Source organism: Sipha flava, unplaced genomic scaffold, assembly GCF_003268045.1.
Source record: "Sipha flava isolate LNK unplaced genomic scaffold, YSA_version1 78_pilon_pilon, whole genome shotgun sequence".
Classification (NCBI taxonomy): Eukaryota; Metazoa; Arthropoda; class Insecta; order Hemiptera; family Aphididae; genus Sipha; species Sipha flava.
The window spans coordinates 883215-899181 of NW_020273619.1; positions in this window are offsets into that span (position 1 = coordinate 883215).

Consider the following 15967-nt stretch of genomic DNA (forward strand, 5'->3'; position numbering starts at 1 on the left):
AAGTTTTAATACTTAAAATTGTAATATTTATTATTAATATTATTCCTATGGCGCATCACATACAATAGCAAACAGTTCTGAAATTGTATAATTTAAATGTATACGGATAAGAGTTGATAACTGACCGGAAATTATATTTACCGATTCAGATGTAATGATATTCAACGTTTGAATCGTATTTGAAAAGAAAATTAATAAAGCCGAGGTAAACGTAAAAAAAAAAAATAAAAAAATGAGAAACTTTTAAGATTGATCAAACTAATATTTTTGTATCGAATATAAAAAATAACAAAATACCTGAATTCACTATTAAATAATTATCTGTGCTATTCTTCCGTTTATTTCTTGTTATTCTTTCCACTCTCATAAAAGAGGAATCCTTAAAAAAAAAAAAATTAAATTAAACCGGCTTTCATTTATTCGACGTATCAAGAAATTAAAAAAAAAAGTCAATAAGATTTAAGGTAATAAATTAAATAATGACTACTAACATTTACACTATTTAAACAACATTCAGTTATACACATATGTTACAAATATGACACCTGAACAATGGAAAAATATGTTATTGTCAACTCTTTTTATAAAAATTAAAAATCATACAGTATATCTAATTATTAAAATATTTTATATTAATAACAAGATTATATTTTTATTGGTTTAAATTGTTTTTTTTTTTTATAAAATGTCTTTATTTTGTATTTTTTTTTTTTCATAAATTTGTATCAAATAAATGGTATAAGAGGATTTAATACATTTTTATTTTTATTTTTTATTATTCTCAATTAAAGTATTTGTTTTATTAGTGGAATATATTTTTAAATATTTACTGTTCTTTAATAAATGTTAAAAGTTGATGTCTATAATTAAAAAACTACATTTTTCTAATTTTGTTGAATTATTATTTATGGAGGAAATAAAAAAAAAATAATAAAATGCGTAAATTTTGGGTAAGAGCATGTTTTTGCATATTATTAAAAAAATAAGAGCATATCAAGTGCATATTTTGAAGTTATTTGATGCATAAATGCATACTATTTTGGGCGTTTTGGATGCATACAAATCCGTACTCTAGTTATCACTCTTAAGGTATTATAAATTATTTGTATTTTTTGTTATACCTATGTCCTACAACATAATCACCTGTATCCAAAGCGGATTGCCTACAGCTATAATATGTATTAGGATTCGTCAATCGATAAAAATGTTATTTATTTTAAAAAGTAAGTAAAATTATTTTTAGCTAGTAAGATTATAGAAATAGCTATTATTCCGGTTTTTTTAACCGAGATGAATCACTTGTATAAAAAAGCTTTTGTTTTTTTTAAATTAAAACTATTTCTGAAAAATTATAAAATATTGAATTTGATTTACTAATAAATATTAAATTATAGGATTTTAAAATTCCATTCTGACAATTCAATAAAAATGTTTATGTTTAAAGACAGAAATAAAAGATTATGAAACTTCTATAGACCAAAACCAAAAGCCAATAAATGTATCAACTAATGTTTTCAAATTCTAGTGCAATTAGAAGTATTGACTTTTTTGATCCTAAACGCAATTATATTTGCATACAAGTACAATCGTGAACTGCCTTCTCCCTTCTCGTATAAGTTCATCACCTGTACGCACTTAAAACCATTATTTATTTTTAATCAGAATAAAGCGTGAGTTTTGAAACAATCCCATGTGTACGTTATTTACGTGTACAATACCGTGGTTTTTCTACAAACCATTGACTTTCACAATGAAATATGAATTAATTATTTCTATTGTTAACACCATGTGCAAATATATATATATATAAGTGGGGGTAGGAGGAATGCTATTCTGCAAAACACGTTCGTATACATTGTATTTTGTACAAACATTCTGATTTATTAAACCTAAAACTGTATTCATCGTCGGTGGATATATTTGTATTTTTTTCCTCCTTTTTTTTTACTCAAAATTGGCTTGCAACTAAAATTAAACATAATCACCCGGTTTTTGGTCATCACGACGTATGTACGCTACACCGCCTACTACCATCTACATCTCTTCGTATATATGTACTACCATTGATTGGTGTGTTTTACAATCAATGTCATTTTGCATACATAACATAGTCTACCCACCTGTACACTATTGTACATTATTATAATAACACTGCAAAAGTAATCAAGCTGTCATAAAATTGGCGGAGGAGCGTAAACATTAATGCGCGCATCGAACGTCCCCACAAATGACCAACCGAACACGTAATTAATCGAGTGATATCATATTATAATGTGCGTTTATAATTAACGTTTACGTGCGTGAGTGTGTGTGTTATGTGCTTAAAAGATTCCCTTATTAATACTATACAAAAAAAAATTATGCTTATTTCATTAACATACATATGGTAATAATTTCATTCATTCAAAATTTCAGATGAATCGGTGTAGTAATTTTGGCCGTATGCTGATCAATAATTGAGTGAATAGTACATGGATTTTATTTATGTTATGTTTATTGATTATGTATGTTAGGATATAGATTTTTATTGTACCTACCTTAATTATATATTCTCATTGGGTCTAAAGATACCGATTGTATATCACACGTGAAAATAAAAATATACTCGCATGTATTGTAAAAAAATACGGATAATTATCAGCTTTCTTTGCACGAGTATCAAAATTATCATTATATTCTGTGCGAGGTAGTATCTGTCATAGAGTTGACGGTCAAAGTTGAGTTTAAATGAACTTAAATGAACGTCTCTAAATCCTCAAACCATGTCGTATAGTTTCAGACGTTTTAGAAGTCCGTTGTTCTTATTGTTATCTAATAGTTGGGTGACAGTAATGACGTTATGATATAGCCTTGTCTCGTATTTGCGAGCATATCTTTTAACTTCATCTGCAAATGTAGGCATCATACTATCACGGTGAATCACGTGGTTTCGTTCATATCGATAGACTGCAGTGATGGTCCTAATCGCAATATTTTGACAGTACTGTATTACATCAATGTTGGACTTAGCCTTATTAAATATTAATCATTTAATCTCATAAGCCGTAAATCCAAATTGGTTTTAAAATAGCTATTGTTTACTTTTTATTTTTGACACGGTGTTTCAAAATAGATCGAAAATGAAAATACATTCCAAGGTATTTTGTTGAATATTTTTGCCAGACCAATGCATTTGATTCAGTACAATTTGGATATTTTTGGTTTTGTGTTACTTGTGGTTAACTTGCACAGATTTTTTCACCATTGATATTAATACTTACCAACTTATCGTCCGATCAAAGATGTTGTGCATTTACCTCAGTTGCAGTCAACGGGTTATTAAATATTTATCAAATTCGTCGGAATATATAGTTATTGTTGCTATTTTTTGATAATCAGTTGTGTAGAGTAGAAACAGAATAGGTCTTAAAACGTAATACTATCATCGTGTGTGTATTTACGCGATTTTGTTATAATATTACATTCGCACGCATATTGTACAAATGACGTACGAATGCAATCGTGATAACAATTAGCGACTTTCTCCAACTATAAACCAACTGAAAAGTTAACGTATGCACTAGTATGCACAAAAAAATAACCGTATAACTTTCGCCAGCAGTTTTTGGATTATATATTAATTATGATACATGTAATTATCCATGCGATGGCAAACTGTTTCAGGCAAAAACAAAAATATTCACGCATCGGCCAAATCGAAAATATTTAATATTGTATAATACACGTTTGAATGTGTAATTTTCATTCGTCAATAACTCAACGACGATCTTGTGCCGTGTTAATGAAATCTAACGTATATAACAATAATTATAGTAATATAATCACCGGATGGACGAATATAAAAATTATTTCATCATCTGTGGTTTTATCAAATAACAGCATCACTGAAGTGTATACAATTATTAGATTTGTAAAAATTAACATACCGATGAATCTGATGTTAGTTGTACATAATATGAAACTACTCGTTACATTATATAATGTATTATACCATATATACATAATTAGGTTTTTTATTTACACCTGGTTTAAGCCGGACGACCAACAACTGTGTTTTTATATGTTTAGTTTCGTTTCCGTTTTGATTCTCGTTTTTATCGATCGAATTATTATGAAAATGTTCATATTCGTACGATTAAAATTGCACACGTAAAAATAAATAAACATAAGTACATGAAAATTAAAAAATCTCAAACCAACCATGTCATATTAATAAAAACACAAAATATAAATGTTAACCAAAAAAATTATAGTTAAAAAAAGAATTGATGATTAGTTTTGGTTCTTTAAAAAAGTTCTTATAAATTATGAACAATTTCATCATTTTATAGATTATATATTGTATGTATACTATACAATTCATAAATCTATATTTGTTACCCGTTAAAGAGACTGCTCGAGTTGTACTTCGAGCCTTTTTTCGTTTATACATAGGTCGTATTTCCTCAAAAAGCTAGAAATATTAATACAATTAATATACAGCTCAATTATAAACTCATGGTTAAATAAAAAAAATGTTGCAATGCAAATATTTAATTTTGATTATTCTGAGCAATCTGACAGTGTTTTGCGTTTCGGGTGTTGATATATTATTATAATTCGATTTATGTTTTTTGTCGAACCGATAAACACACCCCGTTAGAAATCAATGACTGTAATAACTAACCAGTGACAATGTAAAATATTTTATGTGTGCTGAACACAGCAGTGACAATCAGATAGAAGTTGACCGCGACAATAATATTACGACGGCGCGTTGACTCTTTATACTGGGTTGTCATAATTATAGTGCATTGTATATTTTCTTATACATCGAGATCAGGGCACACGTTGCCACATGGCATTACCATTTCCAATTCTAACAGTAACTCCTATGCTGACATAGCTAGGAAACTGAAGTACAACATTGACCTTGCAAGAATCGAAGTGAAGATCGACGGCATCACCAAGACCAAATCCGGTGACACGTTTCTCCGTGTTGGTCGAAGTGCGAAGGTTCAGAAGGTAGCAGTAAGGCTAAAAGAAGCAGTTGGGCCATATCAGTCGAGGACATCATCATTCACGAATCTGTCAAAAATGCGGTAATCGAGATCCGAGGAATCTTCCTAAACGATAATGAAGAGGGTACAAAGATCAGCATCCGTAGAATGGTAACTGAATGCAAAGACGAAAAAATCACGGTGAAGAGATTTTCCGCTTCCTCCGGGGGCACTCTCAGAGCCGTCGTCATACTCCCTGGCCCTAAGAAAGTGAGTATCGTCTGTAGGAACCAGCTACTATTTAGGCTTGTATTCTGCCGAGTCCGTCTAAGAGAAAGGCCTGCGGACCGATGTTACAGAAGACACGCTTACGGCGTGCAAAGGACAAAATAGGAGCAAAAGATGCATGTCCTGCGATGGTGAGGATCACCTGACTAGCGGATGAAACGAGCCTGCTAATTGTATGCTGTGCCAGGTGGTGGGAAGAAGCGCCAACCATTATCCTGGAAGCGGCCATTGCGAGGTCTACCGATAAGCGCAAACCAAGACCACCAAGGAAAAAATATGGAGGAAAAAAAAATCAATTACTTAAGACACAAATGTGGGCCAAAGACCAATCTGAGAGGGGTTAGAAACCTCCACATAATGTAATATTGTGTTTTGTACGTATTTGTAGCATCTTCACAATAAACGATGACGGCGACCCTAAAGTATTGTTAAAATCGTACTGGGGTCGCTGTTGAATCAGAAGCGTTAAAAAAAAAAGGTTAGGGCACGCGCGAATTCGATAATTTGACAGCGGTCGATAAATGTCGTAATTTTATTACGTGATACCGGAAAACGGAAATGATTTTTATGTTATAAAACGAAATAATATATAGAAAAAAAACCACTGCATTCTTTTTATTTATTCGATTATTATGATTTATTTGGATTTTAATATACATAGACATATACATCTATGTGCATATAAAAAGGCCGTACATTATACACATGATGATTCATGATTATGCAATAAATCGTATTAATAACGTCATAATAATATTATCCAGAAAACGAGAATAATATAATATATTATTTTATGTGTCTATCATATTATATTCCACAGTTTCACGCAGCAGCAACAGCAGCAGCAGTATTATTATTATATCTACCTATGTGTATATTATATGTTCGTACTAGAGAACATAAATAATCACGATTAATCTTAAGCGCGTATTGCTCTTACAACGTACACCGATAATATACAAATTATTATGCTACGCTTGCCTCTCGCGCGTATTATTATAATGTTACGTATTGCACGACACCGTTGCGATGATCTAATTAGACGTCGGTTAACGTTTCAACGCGACCCATCGAGTATTCTGTTACGTACTCGTTTGTGCCGACATATTATTATTGGGTAACACGCGTTTCCCGATTATTATAGAAAATGTGTTCTCACCACCTCCACGCGTCTTATTTCCTATAGATAATATACATCGAGTCCACGAGAAAAGTTTCGATGTAAACTACTACTCGTTGGTACCGCAGCGGATCGTATAGGTTTTTCTCGTATAATTACGTGTACTTATTATTAAATGGAATGGACAAAACGTAATCGTGAATTGTATTACGATAATATTACCGTGGATATAAAATAAATAAAACAAAGAAAATAAAACGCACTCGTCTATGCACGCGCGCGCGCGCGCGCGCGCACACACACACACACACACACACTTATAACGCATTTCCATGGAACACGAATTAAAGTGGAAAGCCATGTATTTGGAGATAAAAATATATAGAGTATATTTTTAAGCATGCTCACACCTTTTTAATGATTTGATTATGCATTTTTTTATTTTCAAATTTTGATTTATTGAAAACGTATGTGTACTACTTAAGTTTTTAATACATAGATTTTGCTATGCTTGGAAGTGTTCTGTGATAGCATATTTTCAAATAACAACACTTATTTATTTGAATATTTTTAATTAAACTTATTTTTAACTTTTTTTTTTTTTGCACAAGATTCAGTTAATTTTTTTGGGATTTTGTTGTGATGCAATCAATATTTGGATCATTATACTTTTGGCAAATTATAAACATTTAAAGTGCCATATGGAAAACGTAAAATCATAGGTATATTGATAATTTTTTTTTTTTTCGTAATAGGAGTACCGTGATAGGCATTTCTTAAATATATTTTACAATTCTGAAAGTACTCGTACTAGTTCAAAATTTGACTGCGTTACAATAGCAATTATAGAAAAATTAACTTAATAATAATTATTATTTATGTAAAAAATAACGGTGTTTCTATCGCGAAAACAAAAGTTCATATTTCCTCAGTATACTTCTTTAGAAATACTAAAACAATGTATGGGCAAAAAAGTAGTTTTACTATAAAAAAATTAATTTTTAATAGATGAGAATTTGAAAAAATGCATGATTCAAGCATAAAAAAGGATAAAGCATGCTTTAAAGAATCACTTTGTTGTACGGCGGTCTTCGTTTAATCGTGAAAAAAATTTGCGGATGTATGAAATGGATTGCATCAAACAAAATAGTAAAACATCTAAAAAAATATTCTGCCTCGCGGGTTTCACTCGAAATAATACACACATTTTGTAATATTCAGAATATCACGTTTATTGTTTGATCTAATAAAAGCTATTCTGTGTATCATGGTTATGTATTAATATATAATATTATTTTATAATCGATATGGGGGCTCGGCAGAAACCTTCACGTGGTGCCCCTGTTAATGCTGTATCCCCACAGCTAACTAATTCTGCCAACACCGGTGCTAAAAATGCCATATAGCTCCTCGAAACGGTCCTTTTCAGGACCAATCTCTGTTAATGCCTCGGCATTTACAGTGCTAACACAAAATATCGAAGGTTTCTCAGCGTGTAAAAGCGAACTACTTGCTACCTTATGCACGGAAACCCAATGTGATGTTTTGTGTTTACAAGAGACGCACCGTGACGAAACTAGTATCCGTCCATTTCTTCGGACACGATAAGAAAAATAATCTATATGCAAAAAACTAGCAGTATGGTTTACAAACGAACAAAATTCATAACTTAATCGGATATTCAAATTAAATTTTTTAAGTTTAACGTTACAAACGCTTTTACTTTCATTTTTTTAAAATATTTTTTCCCTTATTTCTTAATAATTTCTTTGTACAATTGTCTAGAAATAATTATTGCAGGAACAGTTTGAATGTGGTTTCATATACTATAATATACTTTTGCGACTTGAATATGCAAAGGTAATAACATCGAAAATCAATCCTTTTGACTCTATAAAATATTTTCCATATTTATACTTGTTTATTTTTATTCGTATAAGAGTAACAATTTATAAACATTTATTCGATGATCGCTCTATCGACCGAGGAACATTATTTTCAATAATACGAGTATTATATAGGTATGTACTTAATAGTATTCAACTTATTTTATTAGTTTATTAGATTTTCTATCATTTTATAATTCATTATACATAAAAGAAAGCTAAAACATATGAATGTTGCTTTCAAATTAAGGATTGTTTTTTTTGTTTTTTTTTTTTTTTTTTGTAACCAGGGATACCAAAAACTCGTTTTGCACATTTTACTCGAAGAAGATTTTATGCACTCAACGATGAAATAGTTTTTGGACGCTAAGACTTCAGAAACCGTAAAACGTGCACACGTGATAGTCGTAAAGCACTATAGAAAATAAATTAAAAATTATTTGACGTTAAATCGTACCTTAACAACTATCAAATGTAACATATTATAATTTCTTGATGTATGTTCTTTTTACAATTAAGTAGTACAATAAACAATCAAACATGAGTTTGACATTATCTTAATGCATGTACAATTATAAATATTCGCAAAGGAATATAGCAAACTTTATAGAAACCAAAAGAGCTTAAGTCTTCTCCACTAAATACAAAATAACTACAACCATTCGGTTTTCGCACTTGTTTAGTAGTAATAAAAGAAATAAAAAAACGATTTTTTTCAGATTTCATGAGTTCACTTGAAAATATCGCAATCGATTTTTTAGAATCACGGAGAGCGCATACAACGCGTACAGTGTACACGCACCGCAAAACAAAATACACGTACCACACTGGCGATTATCGTACAGCACTATATAAAAATAAAAGTCAATAACATTTGCCGTTAAATCGAACATTAATACCCATAATGTAAAATTATATATATATATATATATATATATATATACATATTTATCGTCGAACGGCCTTTTTATGGTCAGGAAGCATGATGAATATATTATTAATTTCACACGGAGAACCGATAGTGTGATTTATACCATAAATATGTGAATTTCAATGGTTTTTCATCTATTCCTTATTCGATTGGCATGCATGCGCACGCTCGCCATGCATGCATTTTGCCGCAATACCACCCGCACGTATACAACATAATATTTATATATAAATATAATAATACTCGTACATTATCCTACCTATAACACATAAATTCATTTAAAACAGTTTATCTGATAAACGTACAAGCGTAACTAGCCTATACATTATCTGCGTACATCCAAGTGCAACATACACAACTGCAATGTGCGTTATAGTGTCTACGACGAAATGACATGCAGTACCCATCAAGGACGCGTCGGTCGGAAAATATTTGTTTTCGTTTTCTCGCTGTACCGATCCTTACATGCTCACTGCTAGAGATTGAACGGAAAGTGCACAGAATATACACCGGATCACGGTTATAAAACATAAAAAACCGATAGTTAGAAAGAACCATTACCGAAATAATTTATTTGACAGACTATCTTCCAAACCTAAAGTATCGCTGTATAAATTATTAAGTCGTATTATGTATAAATTATTAAATCATATTAAATAATAATTACCTATAAATGTGTAAATAATTACTTACCCATTTCTTACTCATTGATCATTATCTTTGGTACTAAACCTGATCTCTGGAAATAATAATTATTCTTATAAAGAAACATATTGTATGTAAACTATTCGTAATTGAAGTTATAATGCATTGATTTAAATAAAGAAATTTAATAAAATGAATTTCATTTTTGGTGGTTTGTTTTTGTTTACAATACACAACATAACAAAATATGTAGAATATATATTTGTAAGAATATAATTCATACAGAACATCAATCAGTTATTGCGTTCATATTATACATAAAGTTTAAACTATGAAACTTACAGAACAAAATATTTTTGAGAGCATGAAATATCTTCTTCTTTTTTTTATTATCGCTTGATAAAGAAGTTAAAGGGATTTTGGTTTTGGACTTTTTTTTAACAGTCGTAAATATTCTTTGCCAGTCGATATTCTACGAAAAATATATAAAAACACTCTTAAGCCGACATCAACGCTACAATTTATGTGTAGTGTGCTTTTGCTATGCCGCACTCAAGATGAACGAAGATGATTAAACATGAGCCGATATCCTTTTAAGACGGATACACAAATATGAATATAGTAATGTCACTAAATCCCTGTAGAACCAAAGAAGGTTAAACCTTCCCCACTGTATGCAAAATAATTACAATTACTCGACTTTTTGCACTAGTTTAGTAGGGAAAAAAATGCTCTTTCAAAATTAATTTACTTATTTAAACATATCACAGTTGACTTTCTAAAGATTACTTTTTATATAAGAAGCAAAATAAATACAGTACTTTAAACGAATTCTATTTCTTTTTCTATCATCCATAACTATTTGAGATTTTTTGAGACACCATCACTAAATCCTCCCACTTGGTTGTAAGCTTCCAAAGATATTTTTCTACTTCGTTTATTCATCTATTCCGTAATAAGCATTGGTGGTCCTTTTCGTTCTGGTTTCCATTCTCCATCACCACCTCTCAGTGGTCTCAAACTGTTGTTTATTTGTTTTCATTATATTTATGCAACGTAATTCAAATTGCATTAAAATCTTTGGAAATAATATTAAAATTAAAATATATACCGGGGGCAGCCAACTTACGGCTCGCGAGTCGCATTTAGGCTCTAGTCGTTGCTAGATGCGGCTTACGTTTTATTTATAAAATTAAAATTTACTTATCATATCGCTATTATTTTTAATTTTAATTTTAATTTTTTAGGTATATATTTTAAAAAAAAATCACAAAATTATTTAAAAATTATCTTTAAACATTTTAGCTCTTTGAATTATTGTATTTATCCGTGTGACCCACGAACATATTCATATTGGCCACCACTGATATATGCCATCAATAAGTGATCACCGAACATCATTACACCCTTGAAGGCACAACTGAGGTTCTAATTTCCCAAACACTATTACAGTTAAGATAAAATATTTATAACATATAGGATACTACGATATGTGGTATACCAAACGCTGAGTTTTTCCGGGGTTAGTGAGTAGGTTGATAAACCGTCACCCTACATAAACCTAATACGATCTCGCCCGTGGTCGAGTGTTCAAAAAACACGGGTAATAACTCCGTAATATTATTACAGTTTCTAATACGTTTCAGAGTGCATGTGAGCTTATAAAAAATTCGATAATACTAAAATCTCTGCATGATATTACATTATTCACGTCACATAATCTTCGTCTCACCCGAATAAACGATTTTTTTTTCTTTATCACTCGTCCACCGCCATTTCAACGTTGACATGTCATTTCAAATTACGTACGAATCACGGTGCACACATTATCATCATTATGGGATTACTATCGTCCGCGCGTTACTATTAAACTGATATTTCGACCCGTTAGTGCGTATCTCTATGCATGGAATAATACTTCTTGGCAAATCGCATACCCGTTGAAATCAATGCCCTCTCGTTTTTCCCCAAAAAAATATTTGTAAGAATACAATATTAAAGAAACTAAACGGTTTTAACATAGCGAGTCGGCCAGAACGGATATTTCGACTGCATATTCACTTGATTATGATGCAGGTCACTGGTCATTTGCACAGTTCCACCTGCTTCTTCAAGTGTTTATATATCATTCTCGTTCGACTTCATCATGATTATACTAATAGGAGCTGTAAACCAGCTATTGGTGTGCATTTCGAATCTTCCCCCCCCCCCTGAAAGGAAGAGGACTTCAACAGGAATCTGGTCGTTAAATGTAAAGTAATAGGACGTGGGGCACCGATGTAGCCCATCAACACTTATATGGACCTAAAAACTATATAATATATAATTATAATAAATTATAAAGACCAGCACTGTGATATCCGTAACAAGTAAACACAAGAAGTCATATATAGCTGAAGTTAAGTAACTACATTGTTATTAATACCTATTAAAATTATTATTACTGTCCACTCGTGCTGAATTAATTTCACCCATTTCAACAGCTATTACCCTTGATTGTTTTATCATCTAACTGTTTTCTATTTTATTACCATTTACAAAGGAATTTAATGAGAATCGTAGTTTACCACGGTTCCTACACTCATATGCAGTAAACAAAAATAATATGACATTTTATAAAAACACGAAAATCGTTTTAATATCTTCCAATATTCAATATTTGTGACAATCACTTATACGTATTTAAAACGTCATGGAAATATTTTCATATCATAAATTCTTGACGTTCAATGGTATTTTATAAATATCATTATTGATATTATTATTTATTTTATAATTATGTATTTTATACGTCATTCATCTTTATTAGAATAATTTATCAGTGACATCAATGAAATTATTTTATTTATTTTTTTCTCACGACTGCATCATATTTTTCATAGAATTTTTTTTCTATATTTTTTTAGTTTCTGTAAACATAATATTCATGCAATTTCTAAATGGAAATAAATTTGATAAAATAATCATGAAAAGAAAAACACTGCATTGGATGTAATATTTTATAAATCAATTATTGATCTCGCGCATCATTTACACAATACAGAAACAAATATATCTTACTTTCCGTCCTAACGTATATCTTTTTACTCTACTCAGTCTTCATTAATATAAATAAATAAACGCATGTATAAAAAAAATGTATTGTTGTATGGTTAATACTAATTCAATGATTAATTATTTTTAATAATATCAGTATAACATAAAATATAATAATCATTCTTACTTGAAGTACTTATGTGTAATACAAATATTTATTTATAATCGCATTTGATTTAAATAACTCATTATCAAGTATAGAAACGCATTTAGTATGATAATTAAATGAAAGAATAGAAATTAAAATTATTTACACTTTTGAAGAATATAAGTTAGAGTAAAAAAAAAAATTAACGAGTTGATAAAAAATTACAATTTTTTAAATAGTAGTAAAGAAGAAAAAAATCAAGAACTTAATAAAACCTCATAACTCTATATCAACTCCTTTTTTTTTTTTTTTTTTTTTATATAAACCATTTAATTTACTAGCATTTTTATTATTTCACTAAATTTATTTTTTGTATGACAAACTGTAACTAATATCAATTTTGTAATTTTCATTTTATTTTATATTCAGAGCATTTTTATATCTGATGATGACTTTTTAATTTAAAACCGGTCATTAATATTTGTACATATTATTTAATATTTCAAGTAAAACTTATTTGCTCATTTGATATTTTTTTATGTTTATGAAACACATTTAATTATTTTTTAATGAGTTATATATTTATTAACAATTACGCTCTATTTTTTAATTATCCTATACCATATATATATAACAGAGTATATATAGGTATATATATATATATATATGAATAACAAAGTAATATTTTTATAAATGTTCGTATAATCTTCATGATCATGTATATACGCTCTCCAAGCAAAAAAAGTATTAAGGTTATTCATTTTTCAAAAACATCGATGTGGAAAAAACAGTAAATCAAATTCGGCACGGTTCCCAAGCCTAAGACGCTCATAAATTATATAGTAATACGTTTCAATCCTCTTACCAACACACTTCACTATAAATTCTATGCATTAGTAGATACTGATGATGACATAATCCAAATACATATTTAAATAAACCTATCGAACAGTCAAGATTTTTAACAACACCTACAACGAATCCACGTTCGTTTTCGATTGATTTATTTTTTCGTTTTATGATTTTCTAAAACTTTTGTTCTCATTCGAAACCAGTGGCATAGCAATAGCAGCGCGTGAGAAATAATTTATTTCATTTCCGATTCTAAATTTTCAGAATGCATTAAAAATGTTGGTTGAATGAAATCTACTTTCTGTTAAACCGAAAACAGATCGTGTTATTATAACAAACAATTTGAAAAAACAATAATAACTATCTGTTAGTTATATTTCTTTTACATAGTTTTCTACTTATAAGTTATAAATTCTTCATAAAAGGTAACGAATTACTGTATTTTCAACAAGCTATAGTCTAAAGTTCTAGCTTAAAAATAATCAAAGCAAGGAACAAAGAAATCAAACTAATTATTTTTAAATATCTATGGCGATCTCAAACTTAATACATTTATCTTAAATTTGTATTATATTAATTTTTTTATGAAGGTAGAAAGTTTCAACATCAAAGGTTATAAGCTTGCAAGTTTTACACATAATATTACAAATAATTTTAGATTTAAATAGTTGTATACTGCTTAGTTAAAAAAAATGTAGTTATTTTTGGTATTTTCTTCACCAAGTGTACGCTGCATTCTAAATGGGTTTTCAATGTATTTTTCCAATAGAGTTCTTCTATTTATAATAAGTATAACCAAAGCATTACTACGTTAAATACATGAATATAAAAACGTGCATTGCTATGTGTTATGCTTGAGCCAAAACGTTAATAATATGGCGAACTCGTCAAACCTTGCCTTAACGAGTTACGCTCAAACTCAACGGCATATCAAAAAAGCAATAGGAAGTATTATTCCATTACCCATTAAAATTTATTATTTATTATTTATTAATTGTATCAGATTGTATTTATACCTAAAACTGAATCCACAATGTTCTTTATAATTAAAAAAAAACAGCATTTCGGTTTAATATGAGCTTAAAGATCCTAAGATAATAAATTTAGTTTTAATTACATAGATAACAAATTGTTGTGTATTTTAAACTGGTATTAGTCTAAACAAATATAATTTATCTAGATTTGCATGTCTATAATAGCTCGAAAAGACCGATGCGAGTTAAAGTGATATCCGTCTAGAATAGGAATAGTTTTCTGTTCGTTTTAAATAAATTATTAAAATGTCAAAAATTACTGTTTGCTTCTCCCCCATTTGTTTATTAAACTGCGTACTGAAAAGTTAATCGTGAATCGGACAAACGTAAAATTTGCCTAATATCCGAACTCAGAGCTAACGTGTCGAATATTTTAATCGAGCCATCGTTGATTATAGAAAATACATTAAATTAATAATGATTCAATACCAGACATATATTTATAGTGAAGACAATATTTTAATTATTTAATTAATAACTTATGTTCATATTTTTAAATTTTTAAGGTCAAAAACTCTTAAGGATTAATATATCAGATTCATCTGATATTATAGATTTGCACCTGTTTAGCGAAAACCAAAAACATTTGCTCTCTTTATTGTTTTAGAAGTTACTGGAGTGCGGCGTGTACTCTATTGGATCGCATGTACAATGCCACGTTCAGGTTACAACAAAGCAAAACCGTGCCCTAATCGTCCACGCTATTTTCCAACAAGTCGTAATAAGCTCGATGAACTTGATGTACGCATAAGATGGTAACGAACGCCCCTAGAATCACGAGTGTAATGTTTTTTATGTATATCACAGGGAAATTTCAGCGCACTAAAAATTTAACTGCACTTTTCAATTGAAACTACAATATATAATGATATGTCTTATTGAAATTATTTTCACTCGTCAAACGGCACTTGTTAGTTACGTTGAACTTAATGTCCCTCTATGTTCATACATTTTTTATATTCACTTTTAACCCTTCATAAATCTACAAAAACTTAAAAACATGACTTGTAAAATATATTTCATGAAATATAAATATAAATAATGAAAA